We start from the raw sequence: 23,721 nt of genomic DNA, 5'->3' as shown, positions 1-23,721 counted from the left end.
TTCGCGTGGTATGCTGGTGCAAGAAATCTATTTTTGATGAAATGTGTTTTGTTGATCTACACTGTGAAAACAACACTTCCCCTTCATAATACACTGAAGTTCCTTTTTTATTATTATCACATTTGTACAGGTTATCATTTGAAGTGAGCTAAACACTGCTAAAAATTGCAATTTTTCAGTGCTGTGTGTGCTTGTGTATTCTTTCCAAGGCTGTGCCTCCCCACTTTAAGCAATGACACAAGCAAATTAAATTAAATACCTTAAAGTCACTTTTAGAATTATGGCAATTTTGTGAATATGACAGGATTTTCTTAGGAAGAGAATACTGAAAAGTGGTTTGCCATTTTCTTCTTCTGAAATACAGCTTATCTTGCCTGATATTTGTGGAGGACTCCCTACTCAGGACTAACCAAGCCTGACCCTGCTAAGCTTCTGAAATCAGATGAGATCTGATGCCTTCAAGGTATTTAGGCTGCACATGAATAAATGCAAAGGCAGTAATGCTTTGGTTTTCTCTTCACAATATCATGATAATATTGTGAGCAACTATACATTTATTCCCAGTTCCCAGTTCTGCAGAATGAACAAAATGGCAAAAACAACAGCATGATAATCAAGAGTTTCATTAAAGGCAACAGCGTCCTTATAATTGGATGGAAATATGATGATGATGATGATTATTATTATTAACAACAACAACAACAACAACAACAACAACAACAAACTTTTTCTCTCTAGAAAGAGAGGATGTGCATCAAAATAACTGACAGGGGAAATCACTACTCTCCTTGCATAATGTTCAGGACCTTGCAATATCAATTTTTAAGATGCAAATCAGTGAAGTGTTCACTACCACTTCAGAAACTGTGCCAGCTGGTGAACAATTATGCTAAGGATAATTCTCACAGTTGTGCCTCTCTTCTTCTGGACATTTGTCTTCAAAATGGAAGTATGAAGCCCAGATATTAGTTTAACTGATTGTTAAAATTGATTCAGTTTTGTGTGATGAGTAAACCATCCTTTGAAATACTAAGAGAGAACCTCTAGTAACTTCCCCATTAATATCAGAATCATCACAATCTATTTCTGGAAAACCTCATAAAGACTTTACAATACAAAACAATTGGACAACGATGGCCATATTTTATTTTCAGTTGTGAAGACAGTATGCCTCTGCATGCCAATTGCAGGAGAACACGGGCAAGTGTGTGCTATTGTGCTCAAGACCCTCTTGAGGACTTTCCATTTGCAGTTCTTGGTCACTGTCAGTACAGGATACTAGATTGTGACCAGGCCTTTACCTTGATCTCACAAGGCTCTTCTTTAGATTTCTCCTAATAACAGTAATAAACAAGTGCTTGGAAACTACACACTTCCAAATGAAAGTATGATAGTCAGCAATCAATGCTATTACCAAAACTGTTCAAAATTAGAATTCACTCTATATTGCTATTTACTGCCAGAAAAATACCAGATCTTCCTATATTTCTACAAAATTCCAGTTCACACAGATGGCTGTTTTCAAACCCTGTGTCAATTGACTGCAGGGAAGAGAATGTTATCAGTGTTGTTTATGAAGTTAATAAGTTTAATATTTACACTCAACTGCACAAGCACTTGTGTAACTCCTTTTTAAGGTTAAAAAATCCCAACTTGAATGTCCTGCTTCCCTGATGGACAATTTGCGAGGGCTCGAGTTAATTTGTGATCTGTTGCTAAATATCTTTGGAAAACTGTCTGCAGTTAGTTCAAGCTACAGTTGCTGAATAGGGTGAAGCATTTGACATCTCACCAGTGCTGAACCAGCAAATTGCTGCCTTGCTTCTCAAATGTATTTCAATGTGCTGATGTTTGTCTTTAAAGCTATATAGCAGGGATGGGAAACATGGGTATCTCCAAATGCTATTGGACTATCAGCTGTTGGCAGTAGCAAGAATCAACAAGACCTTTACTCCAACAACACCAGGAAGGCCATGCATTCTGCAGCATTTCCCCAAAACAATGGTTTCCAAACTCAGTTGAAGTCCCAAACACCTGGAGGATCTAAGTTTGGGAACCACTGCTCTAAAACATGTAGATAGCAGATATATGTGCTAACCCAAAACTAGCTGGTTCAATTGCTAGGCACTGGCAGTTATTGTTGACATCTTAAGTGAAGCAGATGAACAGGGAAGAAGCACATTTGGGCTGAGGTATCCTTTCTATAGAATGCTCTCTCTCAAAATGCTCCCTTGCCAATTGTTTTATTCATTTTGGCACCAGCAATGACCTCTTATTTTCCTAGGACATAGGTTCTAGAGATGGAGAAGAAAGTTGCATTAATTCAACTTTAAAAAACCAAACAAAAACAACTTTGTTCTGTTTGTTGTTTGTGAGACTGTAAATGAGCATGTGCACATCTTTCGTTTTCCTGTCTTTAGAAGAATATAGAAGGAAGGAAATGGTGTGTATAGGGCAGCTAGTAATGGAATTTAGTCACATCCAAAGGAAGAGAAGGCACCATAGCTAATCTCTAAGTCAAAGTATGCATGTATGCATGTATTTGTTTGTACCACAAAGGCTCCTCCATGGCTTAATAGATCTGGACTAAATCTGGCACACATACCCTTCATTACCCAACTTAAAATAATTTATGGGTTTTGTCTGTAAAATCTTTCCTCTTTTGGAGAAGGTCCCCCAAAAATTATATAGATAGAAATGATTAGTGGCTGGTAGACAAAATAAGGACAACACAGCTCTGGAGGCTAGATAGGACACATGGAAATAAGCAATTTAATTAAGATTTAGATTTTGGAAGGTATGTGTGCCTGAATCTTACTCTGAGATGGGGAGACTGTGATTTTCAAAAAAAAAAAAAAAAAAGGCCAGATAAAAGAAGAAAAAGGAGAGGAAAGAAAAAGGTGTTAGGGAAGGAAATAAAGATGGGGGAAAGGGGACAAAAAGAGGGAAAAAGAAAGAAAAACAAGGGAAGAGAAAGGAAAGGAATGGAAGGAAGGAGAGGGAGAAGGTGGATGTGGGAAAACAAAGGAAGAAGGAAAGGAAGGAAAAAAGAGAGAGAGACAAGGTGTCTGAGGGAAAAGGAGGAGGAAAAGAAAGAGCCATCTATAGTAAGCACCCCCGGGCAATATTGGGCATATATGCTAATGTACAATAAGGCAATGTAGGACTGAGAATCCAGGAATGGCTACTAAAGTAATAATATTAATAATAAAACTTTATTTATACCCCACCACCATCTCCCCATGGGGACTCGGGGCGGCTCACAATGTTACAAAAGTAACAGCGCAAATACATTAACAGTATACACAGTTAAACAAGAACATGATAAAACAGAAGTTAAAACAAAGGTTTATACAACAGTAATAATATCAAACAACCACCAATGCAATTCAGACAACTTCAAAGGTGTGTGTGTGTGTGTGTGGGGGGGATTATAGCAGCAATATAAGATAAAATCATTAGATTAAAATACCCCGATGAAAGGAACCTAATAACATTCAGAATAGAATTATAATGAGGCTGGTCTCTCCAAAGGCCAGCCCAAACATCAAGTTTTTCAATTGTTTCTTAAAGGATGGTAGGGAGGGTGCCAACCTAATCTCCCTATGGAGGGAGTTCCAGAGCTGAGAAGGCCCTCTCTCTCGTCCCCACCAAATGTAACTGTGAGGAAGGCGGAAGTGAGACCGTCTTCAAGGGCATTTATCTAATGGCCTCAGAAAACTTTTGGATATATGAGAAAGCGTTTTTAATTCAATCAAACTTTGTTTGCAGGGAGGCGTGGCCTAGCCTGGGCTTGCCTCCTTGCCCAATCAGTGCTAAGTCTTGGCAGAAAGGGAAGAGCATTTTAATCTGGGCTTAATAACAGCCCTATAGAAAGAAACCAAATCCTTAGCAGTTTCCCTCCTGGCTGGGGCTAGCAACAGGCTTAATAACAGCCACATAGAAAGAAACCAAATTCTGAGTGTTTTCCCTCCTGGCTGGGGCTAGCAACAGGCTTCATAACAGCCCCATAGAAAGAAACCAAGTCCTGAGAGGGTTGTTGTATGTTTTCTGAGCTGTATGGCCATGTTATAGAAGTATTCTCTCCTGATGTTTCACCCACATCTATGGCAGGCATCCTCAGAGGTTGTGAGGTATGGAGAAACACAGCAAGGAAGGTTTATATATTTCTGTGGGAAGTCCAGGGTGAGGGAAGAACTCTTGTCAGTTGGTGGCCAGGGTGAAACGTCAGGAGAGAATATTTCTAGAACATGGCCATACAGCCCGGAAAACATACAACAACCCTGTGATCCCAGCCATGAAAGCCTTCGAAAACACAAGTCCTGAGCGTTTTCCCTCCTGGCTGGGGCTAGCAACGGGCTTCATAACAGCCCCATAGAAAGAAACCAAGTCCTGAGTGTTTTCTCTCCTGGCTAGCAGCGGTCCGTTTTGAGACAGCATGGTGTAGTGGTTTGAGAGTTGGACTACAATTGTGGCTTGATTTCCCACTCAGCCATGGAAACCCACTGGGTGATCTTGGGCAAGTCACACACTCTCAGCCCCAGAAAACCCAATGAAACAGGAAATAACATTTTCAAACCAGGAACAGATTTCCTTATTCAGAGGCTGATGGCCATCTGTCAGGAATGATTTCATGGTATGGTATAATTTCTGTTCCTAGTTGATAAATATCATTTCCTAATTGGTTCTGTCATAAAAACATGGAGAAACTTTATTATACTGCCAAAACTTTGTCTTTGCGCAAGGGAAAATAGTACATTATGGTTTCTTATGTCTCTCTCCACCAATTTAATGAAGTTTCAGCCACAAAAACAAAGTTTCTGAAGTAGAACAACAACTTTCAAAGTAAGACAACCCAATGAAACAGGAAATAACACTTTCAAACCAGGAACAGATTTTTGTTATTATTAAAAAATGTTTTTTTTATAAAAACTTGAAAATTTGCCAAAAATCTGAGGATAAGTCAAACATTCTTAGATTTGGTGAGCTAGCAGTGGTAAATGTGTTCTGCCACTGTAGCAAGTTTCATTAGGATATCTCAAAAAATGAGGGCGAGAGAAGCCCCTCAATTTTCCTCATTGGCGATAATGTTTTCCTTTATGCGCATGTGCATCCGTCATTCATGAGGTACATACGAAAATTCGGAAGTTTCTGAAAGTTTTGAACTTTTTGCCTTCAAAATTCAGAAATGACTTTAGAAATGAAGCGCCAGTGCCCCCTACTTTCGAAGAGAGATTAGAACAATTTTTTTTCCTGGATTGAACATGCCTAGTGCATATAGTTCTGTGGATTAGATAAAAATATTGTCTTTGGAGATATCACATGACCAAGTGGAGTATATAGGCAGTGGGGTATTGTGATGTTCCTAAACAGGAAAGAAAGGACTAATAGACTAAGCTTGGCTATGGTTTCATAGCTGTTTCTTTTTTATTCCCAGGCTCAGTAGATTCAATGCAGAATGTACAGGGTGAGAAAATGTCATCATTGTGTAATGGGTGGGAGAGCTCCAGCATTCACCAGTTGAATGCTTGAGCAATAGGGATGAAGGAAGCCTTTTATAAAATAAAGAGCCCTTTACAATTAATCGCTGCATCACAATACATGGACACCAAAGTGACATTATCTGAATCCCTGGACTTGGTAGGTGCTGTATAATTGTGCGAAACCTCAGCCACCACTGCTACAAAACTTTGTTGGACTTCTAGTCTCAAAGGGTAACCTTAAGGCATTCATCAGACTCTGCAATGTGTTTAGAAAGTATTAACACACACATATATTTTGTGCACACCCCAGGTTCACCATGTTTTCTTTCTACTTTGAAATGTTACTCTGGCCTTCCCATTTGTCATTTCAAAGAAAGGAAAGAAATGGTTTTGATTTTGTAGTATGGTTTAGGGCAAAGAGAAAAACATTCGTTCACAGGACCCCTCATGCAGAGTTGCACATTCTCAGGCTTGGCTTAACTGATTTGCTTTGCTTCATGTTCTTGCAGCCTCCTGATCTTTTATACTGCTGTCAGATCACTTTGCAGGAATTTGGGGGCAGCTAGTGGCAGGCGAGGAGGAAACATCCCCTTCCTGTATTCAGGAAGCCTTGAAGGTCTTCTGGAGGAAGGTTTGAAGCAAACAGCAGGAGTGAAAGAGCACCATAATTTATACTTAACGGTGAAAACAGTCCTATCTGTGAGTACACAGAGGCTGTTCACTCAGGGAGAAAAAAGGTAATTTAAGGTACATTTTACAACATTTGCTGACAGAACAAAGAGGAAGGGCTATAAGAGATGATCAGTGTTTCAAAGTGATGTGGCAAGACACTGAAAATAAACAAGCAACTAGGACTGAGAAGAGTGATAAAGGCTGAGAGAAATGGTGTTTTCCCTCCTAAGCAAATATAGCTAAGACTTTATGGATTGTGCATGTAATGCATATGGGCAGAACTTAAAACTGCAATAGTTTTCTGTCTACTCCTTTGTATTTGAGCTATTTTGAATTACAGTGTTGTGGGAATGGTAGTTGATAAATGGAACAACTGGCACTCATCTACACATACAAAGGCCAAACCAGTCGATTTTACTGTCCACATTACAGCAAGAGAAGTCCATAGGAGTGCAAGTACACTCTCAGATGTGTTCTGTAGTAACCAGTATTTAGAAGCATGTTAAGTGTGATTGTTGTTCTTGTGTGACTTCAAGTTGTTTCTGATTTGTGGCAACCCTATCATGGTATTTTCTTGTTAAGATTTGTTCAGAAGAGACTTGCTAATGTCCTTCTTCTTAGATTTAGAGTGTGATTTACCGACTTACCTAAGGTCACCTGGTAGGTTTCCATAGTTGGGATGGGATTCGAACTCTGGTCCTCAGATTCATAGTGAAACCTCTAAACTGCTCTGACTTTCTTAATAATCTTCATACTGGCCATTTTATATGTATCTATCAAGATTAGCAGCCATTGATAGTTTTATCCTATATGAATTTGCTGAACTCCTTTTTTAAATCATCAAGCTAGTTCTTGCAATGACAAATTCCAAAATTTGACTCCGCTGCATGAAAATTACTTTCTGAGGTTTGATCTGTATCTTCCACCATCCATCTTCTTTGAGTGACCTTGAAATCCAATAGACAGGATGCAGATAAATCTTTCCATGGATGAAAACAGAAGCAAGGGAGAGCAAAACATCTTCTCACTGCAGCCACCTTGCATCCTCAACTTGTTCCCCAGGACTGAGAAACTTTCTAGTGCTATATTGCTTCTTTATTCACAAAGTGTTTAGATTTCACCAATACAGCCTCAATTAGTTCCCTGTCATCCCATGTTTTTAGCTGTTTTTTTCTACATCTTCTGTCTCTCACCTCTGTTCTTGACTTATGTCAATTGCTGTAAACTGAATTCAAAATGCAAAAGTAGTTTGAATGCAATTAAGCAGAGAGCAGAGAGCAGAATCTTGCCCTTTCCAATAGAAAAAGAAAAAAAAGAAAGAAAGAAACTGCTGTATTTTCTCCTAGCTTATCTATTCTTCTTAACTTCTGTCATTTTGGCCGTAGCCAATGTTGCAGTTCTACTAGTGGATTTATCTGTCAACAGATATCAGGGTCCAGTCAACAGAAGAGGGTCCAGGTTGCAAAAGAGATTTGTGCCTATTCCTAGCTCCCTACAGCTGCAGTGACTTTGAGCTAGGAGTGCACCGTAAGGCTGCGGGTTTTTTAAAAATACAATTGCATCTGCAAAGTAGAGCATTTGATGAGCATTTGTTGTGGTCACATCTATATATCATCACCACAATTACAACAGTGTTATCAGTACAGTTGATATCAGTGCATCCAATTTCTTTCACTTATGGGAGGAAAAACTGCAGTGGGATGAATCAGACTGATGCTTGTGGTAAGAAATTTAGGTACTATGCATAATTCTACATATGAACCTCTTTGCACATTCAGATTCTCTGAGTTTCTGCTTAAATATTCATTCCATATGAAACAAACTCAAAAAAAGGTACTTGATAGGGCTGCCAAGTCAGTACAGGTTTAACATCCCTTATCTAAAATACCTGGGGCTAGAAATGTCTTAGATTTTGGAATGTCTATAAATGCATACATGTACATAATGAGGTATCTTGGATATTGGACCTCCCAAGTCTAAACATGAAATTAATGTTTCATATATATCTTATACACATATCTTGAAGATAATTTTATACCCAATATTTTTTAACAATTTTGTGCATGAAACAAAGTTAGGACACAAAGAACCATCGGAAAGCAAAAGTGTCACTATCTCAACCTTCCATGTGGATAATTTAGGATTTTTGAGTTTTTTTATTTTGGAATTGAGGATAAAGGATGCTCAACCTGTACTATCACTAAGATTTCTGGACCAAACCCGGAAATTGAGAGATAGTGGAGACATGTTAGTGGAGACAGGTATTGTCAGAGTAATCATATGTTATGCATTGACCATAGCTAGACATAATACACCACTCAATTAAAATCACCAGGTCAAAGGAATGAGGAAAATGTAATTGAACATAGTTTTTAAGGTGCCCCTCTAGCTCTTACATTCCACCTTCTTGCCCTGAAGACCAGAAAAAGGTTTCTTGAGAACTGGAAACTCTAAAAGATTGCATGGTCAAATGCCCTTCTCTGAATGTTCATAGGGCAAGTACGTAGTATTTTTCTCATTTTAGTTCTCCGTATGATATGCTACTATTGCCTCTGTAAGCCTCAAGTGATATCCATTCTGCCAGTGTATCTTACAGAAAGACTTTGACAAGCTCTGGTTTAGAAGCACACAGAGTAACTTGGTGATATTATTTACACCACATTAAAAAGATTGAGCACCCTCTTTTAGGATGCAAGAAAACCTTTCTTCCTATTGAAGATTAAACAAAAAAATCACTTTTGATGTTCATGCAGTGGCAATGACTGCTCCTCGTGTGCTTTTGATGTTGTGCAGCAGAATATTAGATTCATGCAGAAATGCTTTCAATGGAATTTTTACAATTCAACATATCTCTTCCCTGCTCTTTGCTTTGCCTTGATACAGAGTATTAGCTGGGAGATGTACAATGCACTGCACAGACGGATGAAAAGATGTCCTCTGATCATTTTGGAAAAGAAAAAGGGCTTTATTCTCTTTACAATGTGGGCCTTGAACTTGACCAGGGGCCTTTTCACATTGCACAATTATAGTACGATGATTCCATTTATAACTACCATAGTTCTATTCTATGGAAGCCCAGGTTTTGGGTTTAAAAAGAACTATTTAGAATCCTTGGTCAGAGGGTTATGGGCTCTTCCCAAACTACAAATTCTAAGATCCCAAACTGCATATGTGAAAATCCTTGTATTCCTAAGCAAAACTCTTAACTATTGCTGGAATTGGTTATGTATTATGACAGAACACCTGAACCGTGTTTAAGGACTTGCTGCAAAGCAGGATGTAGTACAATAGTTCAATAGTTCGAACAATTGCTAACATTTATCACGTTTAAATGCTACAACAGTGAACTATGAAACATAAAGTGGCACTTTAGTATTTCTATCATTTGTGTATATACCTCTTTTAGGGCAGGACTCGGGTTGACATGTTGGACATGTGATTTTCAGTAAGATTAACTAAAGGGAGAGAGAACTGAGGGGCCGGGGGGGGGGGGGGGTGGAAGGAGAGAGAAAATTTAAATGTTTTGTGCTTCAGAGCCTGAAACGCAGCAGTGTACCTATGCACATTCACAAAATCTAATTGCCAGAACAGTGCTTGACACACAAGCAATCATGCCTTAATTAAAAAAGAAGTATCCCATTCCTCCTCCTTCAAACAGGGATATCAAGTTTGTAAAGCATTACCTGGACTCCTCAAGCAAAATCCATGCTCAAATGGATTCATGCGCATAATGGCACTTTATTATAGAGAGCTAAGAGAAGAAAAATAAATCTATAGACTTTTGAAAGATTTTAAAAGCGTTTTCTAATGCTTGCAATTTTTTAAAGCCAGGTTTCATGATGAAATATGGATGCCAGCTGGCTCTTCCCAAAATCGTGTCTTCCTCCAAATTACCTCCTCCCAGCAGTCATGGGGAGAATGTTGATGGAGGAGGCATAGTTATCACTTATATCCATGTTTCCCTTCACAGATAGAATTGCTGAAATGCCTGAATCGGGCTGTACCATTCAGTATAACAAAGAATAGCCACCACCTGCTCCCAAGCACACTTCTGTGTATCAACAGGCAGATTTGAATACCTGCCTGAAGGCAGACAGTTGACTGACTGTCTGCTTGAAATATCAGAGATGCTGCCAAAGTGGAAGATAGAACAAGCTTGTTCGCTGCTGTTCCAGAAAGTAGGACCTGAATCAAAATTACAGAAAGATGATAGATTCAAATAACAACAAGAAATGGAATGGGCTGTCTTTGAAGGTGTTGTCTTCACCTTCATTGGAGGTTCATAAAAAGTGTGAGGTCATTGTTCAGCTATGGATTTATTTGACAGGCATTGGAGGGAAGGGGGCTAAGTTAGATGACCTTTGGAATAAACCCTACTTTATAAATTTGTATTTTACTAAGAGAGCAGCCTATTTTGCCCCCAGTTACCAACTCTTATGGATGGCAGAGCTCCCCAAGCCCATTCACGGGGTTTTCAATCCCTCAAAGCAAAAGTAATTCACAGTCCTATTCTTTTTCATGTTTTCTAATGAAGATGACAAGCCTGTATCAAAACAAGTATCTTCAAAATATAAAGTGTGTATTTTATACTGCTCATTAGAGAATTATCTCCTAATTCAAATAAACAAATACAGTTTACAGTACAACCTCGCTGAGGATAATCTGAAATAAGTTTCACTTAGAAATAAATTCCTGGGATTTATTAACTCTGGAATTACATTCAGAGAAGATAACAGAAAAACACAAGTATTTGTGATATGACACAAAGGTTGCATCTGCGTTGTAGAATTAAAGCAGTTTAACACCACTTTAACAACCATGGCTGAATGTTATGGAAACATAGGAGTTGTAGTTTTACATGATCTTTAACCTTCTCTGCAAAAGAGTGCAAGTGCCTTATCAAACTACAAATCCCAGGATTCCTTAGCACTGAGCCACGACAGTTAAAGTAGGGTCCAACTGCATTTATTCTATTGTGTAGAACCCGTCTGAATGAACACTTGGAATAGTTTTACCTTGCTCCCAAATAGCTGGGCATGAGAAGGAACACCTATAGGTCTGAGCTCATGCCAAGAACAATCTATACATTCCAAGAAACAAGAAGACCACTCTTATGACCTCATCACAAAGGGCTAAATTTGCCAGCATGTGCCGGTTTAGCCCTGGTCACCCAGGGAGCCTGCAGTCTCCCATCGTACGTTGGTGTGGCTCTGTGGGTGAAGGAAGGTGGAGCTCGCACGTGCTGCTTCCACAGCAAAACGTGATGCCTTTTGCTTTTTGGTGTGTTTCTTTGCCAAGTACTTTTGCATTTTTATATCACCATTTGTTCAGATTTATTTTTTATTTTCTTTTTAATATAAGTATGGACACTTTAGCTTTGTTTTTGGTTTTTGGTTTTTTTTTCTCTCTCTCCCTTTTTGATCCTTTTTTAATCTCAGTTTTCCTACTTTCTATACAATCAAATGTTCTCATTCTTTCAATGTTAATTTACTCTATTTTATAAGGTAAAACTTCAATATATTATATATATATACACATATACACACACACATATACACACACGTGATGCCATTGGAATCCATGAGGGGAAGTCACGCGATTCCCATGGGATCTTACTGATAGAGGAGCTGGCTGATGTGGAGCGTGGGGCGCCGGGTTCCCCATACCCCCCAACAAAGCAGAGCGACTCCAGGTGCCATGTGACAAGGCCTCTCCTACACTGTCCTATATCCCAGAATTTGATCCCAGATTATCTGTTTATTCCAGATTATTTTGCATCATAGACTCATATAATCCAGTTGAAAGCAATAATCTGAGATCAGATCCTGGGATATAGGGCAGTGTAGATCCACCCTTATACACTTATGTAACAGAATTGTACAGGAAGTTCTAAAACTGCAAGACTTGGCAATCTGATTGCGATTCAGTGAAGCCCACTATTATTCCTGAATGTTAGCCATTGTTCTTTTGTGATTGAATGGTGAAAGAGCAGTTTCCTTGTAGGTGTAATTAGTGCATTTTTTAATTTGACAAGAAGCCTTTTTGCAATAGCTCTAATAGGTCTGGAAACTATTTTCAGTGGAAATGGCAATGACGAGTGCTCATTAGATCCCTATCAAGAAGGGTAGTCTTAATAAGAAACTAGATAAGTAAGCTGATAAAATCAATAAAGAAACTCTTTGCTCTTGGCAGTCTTTGAGGCTAGAGCTCAGCATTAAGATGAATGGAAAGTTTGGCTCTATTTACCTTCTTGAACAGGCAGATTTGTTGCCGTTAACATCCTTTATTGTTATCCAGCATTTGGCAAAAGGGGGAGAAGATCCAGAATAATTATATGTGAAAAGTCAGACCTGTCTCATGCACGTCTCAGAACTAAATACCACTTTGTTCAGTCTGAATTAGTTCCAGGTGAATGTGCATAAAACTGCAATCTTAGGTCTCCTATGGATTTCTTCAAAGTTGATATTTTACAGACAAAAATACCCTTCAGAATATTTAATTTGTAGCTCATCACGATTTAAAGAGTATCCCAGGGGGTGAAAATCTTGTTTGGTGAACTCTTTAAAGAGAAGAGGGGATATTGCCATCAAAGATACACTTTATTTTTAAATATGTTTACCAATGTGCTAGTCATTGAGGTATTTGCAGCTTTTCTCATTAAGATCTCCTTTTAAGAAACTAGCCTACTAGTGAGAGGTGTTTCCCCCCTACTTTTTCTGGAAAAAAAATCATTGGCACATCATTTATTTTACAAAAAAAAGTGCAAAATGCCAGTATTTCTACAAAACGGACAAGGAGTTTTACGTAACAAAAAAATATTAAATGTAACAGAAAACACACTTCTTGCACATTATTTTGCAAACATTTCCAAAGTTATTTTGCAAAAAATTGGAAGAATCAATTTAAAACACTCATAATCTAGTAGAAGAAAAGACTGATATTATTCAATCCTTCAGTCAGGAACAAAATAAGTGAAGGTTTGCATCTCCATATATTTTCTATTTTAATTATTTGTGTGCAAAAATAAATAATGCTTTTCTGTTGGTTAGAGATGCTGAATTACTTTGGCCAGAGGCTCCATTAAATCACTTTTCCTTGTCATATACAAGTTCCTAGAAATGCTCATTTCCACATAGAATGAATGTACAAGATGGAAGAAACAACTGAGATCCTATCCTGCTACTTATGATAACAGTGGAGAGAAGCAATTTTACCTTTCTTCTTATGACAGTAATAAGCCAACCTGACCAATTATTTGTTCTGCTGTGTCAGTGAAGATGTGTATAGGATCAGAAACATAAAGCATTTCACTTGAGTCACATCACAAGTAGAACAAGCACCAGTCATACTACTCTACTAGCACATATAGATCTCAAAACCCTGAAACCTTTTTCCTCCCACTTAAAACTGTCAGAGCAGAATTTCAGTGGAGGAATTCTTTACTGTTATGTTGTGGATTGTCTTCTGCTTTAAACAAAGTACTTAGAAAACAATTGCTAATAATAAAAGCAATAAACACAGTCCATATGCTTCCAAGAAAAAAAATCTAGTGTAAAGTATTTTGCGATGTTGTATCAATCCAGATAAGAGTTTGAGATTTGATAGTTTACTGTGTTATCCATTCCAGTTATATAATATGGATAATTGTTTTGAGATTATCTTTATGTTTATATACCAAGTAACCCAACAGATCCCCTTACCATTCTCCCCAATCAACAAGTTATAATGTAAAACTCCTTGCTTCTCCCATTGATACAGGGATCTTTTATGTACTGGGAAAAAACATCTTTATTGATCTGGGTATTTCACATGAACCCTATCTGTATCTACTCAATTGATATTTCTATCTGAAAGTTAGATCACTCAGTATGTAGAAGCATATACTAAAATTATTTTATACATGAGAACCTCAACTATCAAATGCCTGTTAGAAGTTTTACATCTCTTTTGAAAAGTATTAGATTGGTACTTGTACAGAGGAGAAAGCAGTTGCACCATCGTTAGTGAGAATGCACACTCAAGTTCATCCCATGATGGCTGCAACATCATGTGACAGATCACTACAATGAAATAGACAGAGCTTCTAATATTGTTGAATTTCAAATAGCACTTTTCATTGCAGGCAACTGAAGCATTGATGTAGGAGTTATGGATGGTTGGGAAACTTCTTGGTGAAGTCTCTGTACCTGTGAATCAGGTTTTCTTCAATTCAATATTAAATAGAATTAAACTGCAGACAGTCCCTGAGTCTTAAATATCAGACGTAGATCTTATTCCTAGTTACAGACAGAGGTGAGATAACAGGAAATGAGAAGAAATCTACCCATAGGAAAGGAAATTCACTTCTGGAAGAGTTATCATGGGGAAAAGGTGTCTCCACTGAAGCTTTTTCACCAATCCTTGTTTCCACAACAGCACAAAATTTTCAAAATCCATTTGTCACAGGGATAGAAAGTGAGGCGAGATCTTCTGAACAGGGTCACAAAGAGCAAAACAAACGTTATGGTGAGCTAACCCTTCCCCATGCTGTTCAAAGTTTTTAAAAAATAGTTCTGAGTTACACTTAAAAATGTACTTGTTCTGACTTAGATACAAATTCAACTTAAGAGCAAATCTACAGAACCGTCTTAGTAACCTGGGGACTGCCCTGTATAGGTTGAAGACTGCAAATAGAAAACTAGGATCAGGTAATTTTAGTACTGAAAAAATGGAAATATCTTTTTTTTAAAAAGATTCACTTCAAAATTATTTTTCTTCCTTTGCTTATGTGCCCAGGAATCATTTCATTAATTTCAGCAATCCTGCATTCCTTCTTCAACTGTAGATTGCTACGGCATTGTCCCTTCTTGTGGAATCTGAGCTCTTAGGCTCAAATATAAATCTCAGTTAGGGCAATTCCACCAAAATATAGCAGAGTACCAGAACATGAGTTCATAACCAGCAGAAACTTATGTGTAGCAAGCACATAAGCCTTTATCCTTTATGATAGCTAAGGATTACTGAGTCATTTCTAGGTTTCAAAGATTTATTAAAGTAAAAGAAATACATTTCTGGATAGAAAAGTCTTGGAGCTAACTAACTTACTTTAACTTCATTTTCTAAAAGAGACAAAAGGTAAAAAGGTCCATGTTGCCACATTTCACCTTTCAGAGAGGCAAAATGCATCCTCCCAGGGAGAAGAAGAGAAAGGAAGACCAGACCTGAAAAGGAAGAATCACCCAGAGGCAACTGAAATCTTAAATGAAATTCCCTCACAGAATTCTATTGCTACATCATCAAAAAGGGAGGGAATAGTAACTAGCGGTAAAGCAGGAAGAAACAAGACCCTTTACGCATGCACAGGAGTGTGGCATGGCCCTGTCTCTAGCCTAGCTACTTTTTAATGACTAGGAACTTGACTGAGCAGTGCAGGTGTGAACCTAATACTTCCTAGACTTCTGAACCACAACTATTTTGGTCTGCTAAGTTGTAAAAGTGACCAGAAGAACTACTGTATGCACTTGTGTATAAGTCAACCTCATGTATTAGTTGAGGGCAGATTTGAAGCCAAAATTATTGATTTTGAGGTGAACCATGGATAAATCCAAGGTCATTTCACAAAGAATGGTCCAGTGTTGCCTCAGGGAGCCAGTAGTCCATGGATGCTGTCACCATTTTTTCCACCCAGGTATTCCAAAAGGCCAGAAGGAAGTAAAGCAAAGGGGTTCATGCTTCTTTTGGGTTCTCCCAAGACAGACTTTTGCCATTCTGCCCAGAGATGTAGATGGTTCCTTTTTTTTAAAAAAAGTTAAGGTACAGTATTTACACTGACCCCCAAAAACCTGGCCATCGGTAATTTTTCACTAAAATGTCTAGACATACATGAGTATGTATAGTATATAGTAAGTGTCCCCAAGAGATTCAGCTGGTGGAAACATGACCTTCCTATAAAATACACCTCAGAGTTCAGGTCTTTGATATTCTAATTTACATTAACTTAAAATACATAGAGCAAACTTTTCCAAACCCAAAAGCAATGTGTTCTTATGCAACAGAAAGATCAACTTAATCATAGATGACAACTTCTGAAAACCTTTGCTTTAAATTCATCCCTAGCATTTTTCTAGGCCAGCCTGAAAACAAGAGCTTTGTCTTCTTAAAATGCAATAGCCACAGGCAAAAAAATAAAAATAAATGACATATCTCAAGTTTGGGATAATGCCTTTCAGTATCTCTCTAAAATCCTTTCTCTATATTTTTGCCAGATTCAGATTATCCAGATCAGCATGAATTCTAGAGATTAACCTACTCCAGTAAATATAGAAATGAAAAGTGTAAGTTTAGGATTACATTTTAACTACCTCATTGCAGCCTTATGGGTTAGAATAAGTGAGCAGGAGTTTGGGAGCCCAATGGATTAGCAAGATCTTGGTGGACAAAGCAGTGGCCTGCTTGAGCCAGGCCTTGAAGCACATACACAACATTTTGGAAGAGATCAATCTCCCTGAGCACCAGCGCCTAGAGTGTTCCCAAGTGGTCCCAAGAACCTCCTGGAGAGGATGGTGGCAAAGGAGGAGAAACTGAAGCAATTGCTGCTTCAGAGCATTGCCATCTCCCACAAGGAGCAGGCTGCTCTCTACAAGGAGCTGCAAGTGGCCCACTTCAAGGAGAACGAGGAGGCCACCATCCTGCAGTGGGAGAACAGCATGAGCATCCGGGTAGAGGTGATGAAGAAGCAGGAACGGCAGCAGGAACTGTAGGCCCTGCAGGAGCAGGCCCAGGATCTCTGTGACCTGCTCTGTGTCTAACGTTTTGCTGACACTGAGGAGCTGGAGGCCACGCCCAGCCTGGCCCAGCTGTTTGACTTCCAGCACCACCTGGTCATGCTCACAGCCAAACAGGAGCACTGCTGGGCCGAGTTCCTGGAGGCAAAGTGGCAGATCGTGCTCTGCATGGAGGAGCTGGAGCAGAGCTGGAGCAGAGCTCTCAGGCCAGCTCTGAGCAGGACATGATCTGCAATGACGAGAAGGCTTTCCATCTTTCTGGTGAGAGCATGGCTGACCTCAAGGAACTCCTGAAGCATCTAGGAGTCAAGAGAACCCTGAAGGAAGTGCTGTGTGATCTGTGTTCCAAGGTCCTGGTGCTCTGGAACCACCTTTGCCTCAAATGTGGTGGGGTCCAGGTCCAAGATCTTAAATGTGCTGGAGGAAGATTGCTTGGAGAAGCTCAAGCACCTCAACATCCCAAAAGTGTTGGAGGCCATCTGGGAGGGTGAGGGGAGCTAGCCTGCTACTTGGAGAAGTGCTTCTACAGCAAGCAGCAGAAGCACTCCTTCAGCCCCTACTTCCAGGTTGACTTCACTGAGGAGCTATTGCAACAGCACAAGGTGGAAATCTTGCAGATGAAGCAGTATTATGAGGCCCACTGGGACCTCATAAATGGCTGGTGCCACTTTCACTAGTGTAAAAAAGATCTCAGACCCCAGCCACTTGAGGCAACCTTTTGAAGGAAAAGAAGCTGTGGGTGAAGCTGCAGAAGACCCACCGCAAGCTTGAAGTGGAGCTGAAGGACATGGCCCAGCAGTGGCGCCTCCACCACCTGGAGGCAGAGCATGAGCAGCAAGAGTGCCTGAACACCACTGCTTCAAGGCACAGCTGCACCATATGCTGTGCATTCTGTTGCTGGCAGCTATTTTGAGTTTGTGCATGGACTTTCAACATTTGAGCTGGGCTCCTGCATCCTTCACGGCTACAAATCTGGAGAGCTGAAGGGGACATTTAATTGTTGTTTTAGTGGAATGACATGACCAATACCTTTAACAAGAAATAAAGATAAAAAAAGGGATGTGGGGGCACTCTACATTTATTTTTGTATTCATGGCTACCTCAGAAAGTATTTTCTCTGCCTTCCTGGGTGTCCACTTTTTAACACGCTGAACTATGTTTAATACAATCACTTGACATCAGGGGAACATTCTTCTCCTGAACCTTTTAGGACTGTTTCTTACATTATGAATTGAGGTTAGAAGAAGATTGCTTGTTACTAACCTAGGACACTTTTTGCCTAGCAAAATTTTATAAATTTAGAAAGCATTTGCTATGGCAATGTATTCAAATACTATGTCTACTCAGCTCATTATTTCAGACTTCACTCTGCCTCTGCCCTCAGTGTTCAATGCCAGACTACACCTCTTTGCTAGTTCATTGCACCTTTATTTTCACTATATTGTTGCCAGGCTCCTTACAATATTTCTTATGCATATTCTGCAAAACATGCTCCTGTGAACAATACTCAATCCTGTGCTTAGGGATGTGGAAAAATGCTCTTCTGTTTTAGAAGAAGCTCATGCATACTTGAGTTTCTTAGGCAAGCAAAATATAGTAGCCCTTATCAAAGTAATTAGTATCCAAAGACAATGGGAGTTGCAGTTCAACAATATTGTGAGAGCTATATTATCTAGGTACTGCTGGCCAAGATTTTGAGCTGAACTAACTACTGTTCAAACCTTACTTTTGATATTAACTGACCAAGCCATGGCATTAATGAAGTCTGTCCTTCCTGACACACGTGTTCTCAGCTGCAAACCTTTACAGCAGTAAGTACCAATACAAGAAAAAACATCCTTCCAAAATCATGGTTATCTGCTTTTTCAGTAGAAGCAAGCAATCCTTATGAGACTCACTTTCTTTGTTTTGTTATTCCCTTGAAATCCATCTACAACTTTATCTTGACAGTCAGAGCCCACATACTTTCTCCACTGGCATTCTACTAGGAAGCTGAAGAATATTAGTCTAAATATATGTGATTTTCAAAGAGTTGACTTGCATTCTTGCCTAACCCAAATTTTTCTTCTACCAAAAACATCTACAAATATGAATAATACCAGTGACAAGCCCTATTGGGACTGGTGGCTTTTAAGAGACTCCAAAGAGCTCCATGCTAGCTCTATTATTTGATGCTGTCTAGATTTTCTTTTGCAGATGAACTCCTTTTGTCAGAAAGCTGCAGCCGTTTCTTGCAAGAGTTATCTGGCATAGTCCAAGGTCACAACAGAATCAGTCCAAACAAAGCCCAAAGAGCAAAGAATATCCAAATGTCCATTTCGAAGGTCAATAATAAGGCTCACCAAATGTCCAAACATGCAACACTGAGCAAGTCCAAGATACAAGGGCCAAAATACAAAGGTTAAGATTACTGGCTGAAACATTCCATATACAACTATTATTTATTTATTTATTTTTATTTTTATCCCGCTTCTCTCCCATGGGCAGGACTCGACAATTGATTCTAGAAAGGAATTGTCAAAAATGTCAATCCTTTATGCTGCTCCTGCCAACTCTTTATAGCTATGTTCTTTCTCTTTGGGCCAACCGATTGGACATGTGTAGCTTAATGGCATCCACCCTGAGTTGCAGTGGGGCAGGGAGAGTTAAGTTTTGCTCTTCCTCCTGAAGAGCCTCATTCTGCCTATACTCATCTGAACCTATGCCTGGAGTGTTCTGCTCAGAAGTACCAATCTCTGCATTGTCAGGCTGCTCATCCCTCTTGGGCCCAGATTCTGCTGCTGGGAGGAAATCATCTTGCCCCATGGTCCGGATACCTTCTGATGTTAATTTTCTTCTAAGTTTTTAAAAATACAATAGAGTCTCACTTATCCAACATAAACGGGCCAGCAGAACGTTGGATAAGCGAATATGTTGGATAATACGGAGGGATTAAGGAAAAGCCTATTACACATCAAATTAGGTTATGATTTTACAAATTAAGCACCAAAACATCATGTTTAATAACAAATTTGACAGAAAAAGTAGTTCAATATGCAGTAATGCTATGTAGTAATTACTGTATTTACAAATTTAGCACCAAAATATCACCATGTATTGAAAACATTGACTACAAAAATGTGTTGGATAATCCAGAATGTCAGACAAGTGAGTGTTGGATAAGTGAGACTATACTGTAGCAGCAAAAACAAAACCCAGACAAGTAAGATTTTTGTACAAGCACTTCTCTAGTCATAACCAACATGATCCCAACAAAGTTACTATGACTGAAATCTCTTTGATTCACTAGAATTTTTAGGCATGTACTTGCCTCTTCCCCCATTAACATGAACATGGCCCTGAGTGCTGAGCTTTGAGTGGACTGGCTTGTTTCAAAAGTCTGGAGCTCTTTGAAAAAAGAAGAAAAGCCCACAGTATAAGAAACTTACAAAAAGCAGCAGGTGCAATTCATCTGAATAAGCTAAATGGAACACTGGCACTAGTGCATTTAAACCAGGAAGCTGCCACTCCATAGCATTTTGACTTATGTCAACAAAAGAACCAGTTGAATTGAAAAGTAGGGATTGTTTCACTAAAGTAGCATGTGCATGGGCATGTGAATCTATAAGTCTGGCACTCAAGGCTGATCAGTGTGCCATGGTTGACTTCTCTAGAAGTAGATACACAAACACACCTGACTTTCACAGCTAGTCTAGTTCTATCATGTCCAAGATATCCTGCATTGTTCACTGTATGACCTTCTTCCTGGATGTTCTTAGCACTTCAATAAGACTTCAGACAGCACATCAATCCAAAGGAAGTGCTTTATAAAACATAATGTTTTGGAAACACAGATTTTCAAATGGAAACTGCATTATACCTTTTCAAGCACAAGTCCCTGTAGAAATTGAGCTCCTGCCAAGACAGAGCATGTCAAGAGCGGAATGGTAATCACATATTGTTCATATCTGTAAGATGTAGCAGTTCTGTGCTATCTTAACTAGCTGAAAAATGTGACGAATCCTAAATGTCTGCTCATGTTTGGAGTGAAAAACAAGTATTATGGAAGAACTGGAATGACTGAGAAATACACTAGCATTTTTACTCATCTGCAAAACTCAGTGCATACTTCAGGGCAAGTCACCATCTCTCAGCCTGATGAACTTCCTAAGATAGTTGGGAGACTAAAATTATCAATAGCTCCCGGACAGAAAGGTGCAGTAAACTAAAGAGGTAAACGATGGGTGGATCTTTAAGCAGAGCCAGGTTCACTGGCACTAAGTAGGCACTTTCTGCCATTTAGTTTTGTATCACTTACATATATCACTATTATTATTTTCATTCAATGGACATGACTGTGTGGGTGCTTACAATGTACTGAGACACACTGCTGAGCAGCAAGATGCAATTCCCATATTGCAAGACCAGCACAACAACGACTACGATCTTTGATTTAGATGCAAGATAGCAAGGTTGAGATCTCAGTTCATTGCACAGCCCTGGGCAAGTCACTAACTCTCGACTGAACCATCTCAAAACCTAGCCAAGATTCTCAGGAGGATTTGAGGACACAAAGCATAGTAAGTGTTTTGTGTACTTTAAAGATAGCCTCAAAGGTTACAGGGAGGAACCACAGACTGATGGAATAACATAAGCCATCCTTCCGGAAGATCTTGGTTATGGTCCCTGTATCTCCAGTTAAAAAATCTTAAGAGGGCAAGACTTCTGGAAACCATATGGGCAGCTGCCCATTTCAGAGCACATAGAATCATAGAGCTGGAAGAGACCTCACGGGCCATCCAGTCCAACCCCCTGCCAAGAAGCAGGAAAATCACATTCAAAGTGGCCCCAACAGATGACCATCCAGCATCTATTTAAAAGCCTCCAAAGAAAGAGCCTCCACCACAGTCCAGGACAGAGAGTCCCATTGCTGAACAGCTCTCACAGTGAGGAAGTTCTTCCTAATGTTCAGATGGAATCTCCTTTCCTGTAGTTTGAAGCCTTTGTTCCGGGTCCTAGATTCCAGGGCAGCAGAAAAAATGCCTGCTCCCTCCTATGTCTTCCCCTCACATATTTATTCATGGCTATCATGTTTCCTCTCTTCTTTAGGCTAAACATGCCCAGCTCTTTAAACTGCTCCTCATAGGGCTTGTTCTCCAGACCCTTGATCATTTTAGTCACTCTTCTCTGGACACATTCCAGCTTGTCAACATCTCCCTTCAATTGTGGTGCCCAGAACTGGACATAGTATTCTAGTTGTGGTCTGACTAAGGCTGAATAGAGAGGTAGCATGACTTTCCTGGATCTAGACACTATACTCCTATTTATGCAGGCCAAAATCCCATTGGCTTTTTTAGCTGCCACATGACATTGTTGGCACATGTTTAACTTGTTGTCCATCAATCTAACAAAATATGAGATTTTAAAAATTTGCTTGAGGGCTGTTTCATGGCATTTCTACAAAGTCAATTGCTTCCACCAATCCATCAGATGGACATCATCAGTAGAATAACAAGTCATAATTTCATACAGAAGCCAACACACCTGCAGTGAAAGTGCTCTAGTGCCGATATAAACACATACGAAGTTGTCGAGTTTATTCATTTTGGTGTTCCTCTTATACAGAAAGATGTCTGCCACACACTTTTGGCTTCCTGGAGATTCAAAGGGGGAGTGGGCATCCTGCTCCCCTGCCATCCTACTGCCCACCTCTTGGCACACACAGCACTCATGGGCTCTTTGCCCCTTCCAGACTCACCATGGGACTTAAAACAAGTGGGAAGCGCAAAAGATATCTGAAATCCAATTTGCAAGGGACCATTTCAAAAGAAAGTGAAAGACAGGGCGAAAAGGATTTCCAATCCATTCTGTCAGTGGTGTCCAATTTCCTTGTCTTTTAAAAAAAATGGCAAGAAATGGCTAAATATTTCAGAAGGCACAAGAACGAAAGACTGTGTCATAACCAAGAGGAGAAACATTTAAAAGTTCAAAGGTAAAAGAAAAGCATACAAACTAGTCCAACATCCCAAGAAAAAGAAGAAGAAGAAAAAAAAGATTTTTAAAACAGAGCAAAGGTTGGGTGGGTGGGGAATTATAAGTCAAGCTTGCAAAAAACAAGAGCTTTGGGGTGGAAAGGAAAACACAGAAGGGGGAGAAGCACAGGGAGGAAAAATAGTGGAAAGTGGGGGGAAGAGCCAAAAAGAGAGAGGATCAATGAGTGACTACACCTCACACTTCAAGTACATCAAACGGACAATCAAGAAAAAAACTGTTTCCTTTTAAAAGGGTCATAAATCATCATCAACAACAAAAAAGTGACTTCCTGGTAATCTTTGGTCGGGTTTTGGAGGGGGAAAAAAGCAACTGGGGAAGGAAGAAAGAGGAGGAAAAGAAGAAAGAAAGGGAGGAAAAAATACTCACCAAGCAAGAAAATTGCCAGAAGGAAAAATGTCAAAGAAGAAGTGAGTGAGAGGCAAGGAAGGAGGAAAGAGTGAGAGAGCCACCCACAGAGTTAGAGCCCAGCAGCTGAAGCCCCCTCGGGCCCCCCAAAGCAGCGCTGCCGCCAACTCCACCGAGCCGCGAACGCAACTGGAGAGAAGCCGCGACCAGGCGCCCAGAGCCCTTCTCCGGAACATACCATTCTGACAAGGAAAAGGGGGAAGGGAGGCGAGAAAAGCTCTTCTCCGCTTCGCTCCCGCGCCGGGAAAAGGACAACCAGGCAAGGGTATCGCTTTCCCCCTTGTCTCCAAAGGGGAAAGCGGTGCCCGGAAAGGCTGGGGTGGAGGCTTCTTGAAAAGGTCTCCCTATTCAGCCTCGCCCCCCCC

The 23,721-nt window shown here is 39.7% G+C and overlaps 1 protein-coding gene across 3 annotated transcripts in view; it reads right to left on the bottom strand.

Annotated features, from left to right (window-relative positions):
• Positions 1-23,474, bottom strand: part of raly (RALY heterogeneous nuclear ribonucleoprotein) — a 305,333-nt gene extending 281,859 nt beyond the window's left edge. For 2 of the 3 annotated variants that reach the window (XM_062978807.1, XM_008110000.3), the window contains exon 1: positions 23,318-23,474. The gene's annotated coding sequence lies outside the window, so the exon portion shown is untranslated. Of the gene's footprint in view, positions 1-22,441; positions 22,934-23,317 lie in introns of those variants that run through there. The other variant, XM_062978806.1, reaches the window with a different exon arrangement.
• Positions 23,475-23,721: the final 247 nt, after the last annotated feature.

Source organism: Anolis carolinensis, chromosome 4, assembly GCF_035594765.1.
Source record: "Anolis carolinensis isolate JA03-04 chromosome 4, rAnoCar3.1.pri, whole genome shotgun sequence".
Taxonomy (NCBI): Eukaryota; Metazoa; Chordata; class Lepidosauria; order Squamata; family Dactyloidae; genus Anolis; species Anolis carolinensis.
This window is presented reverse-complemented; position numbering and strand designations above follow the sequence as displayed.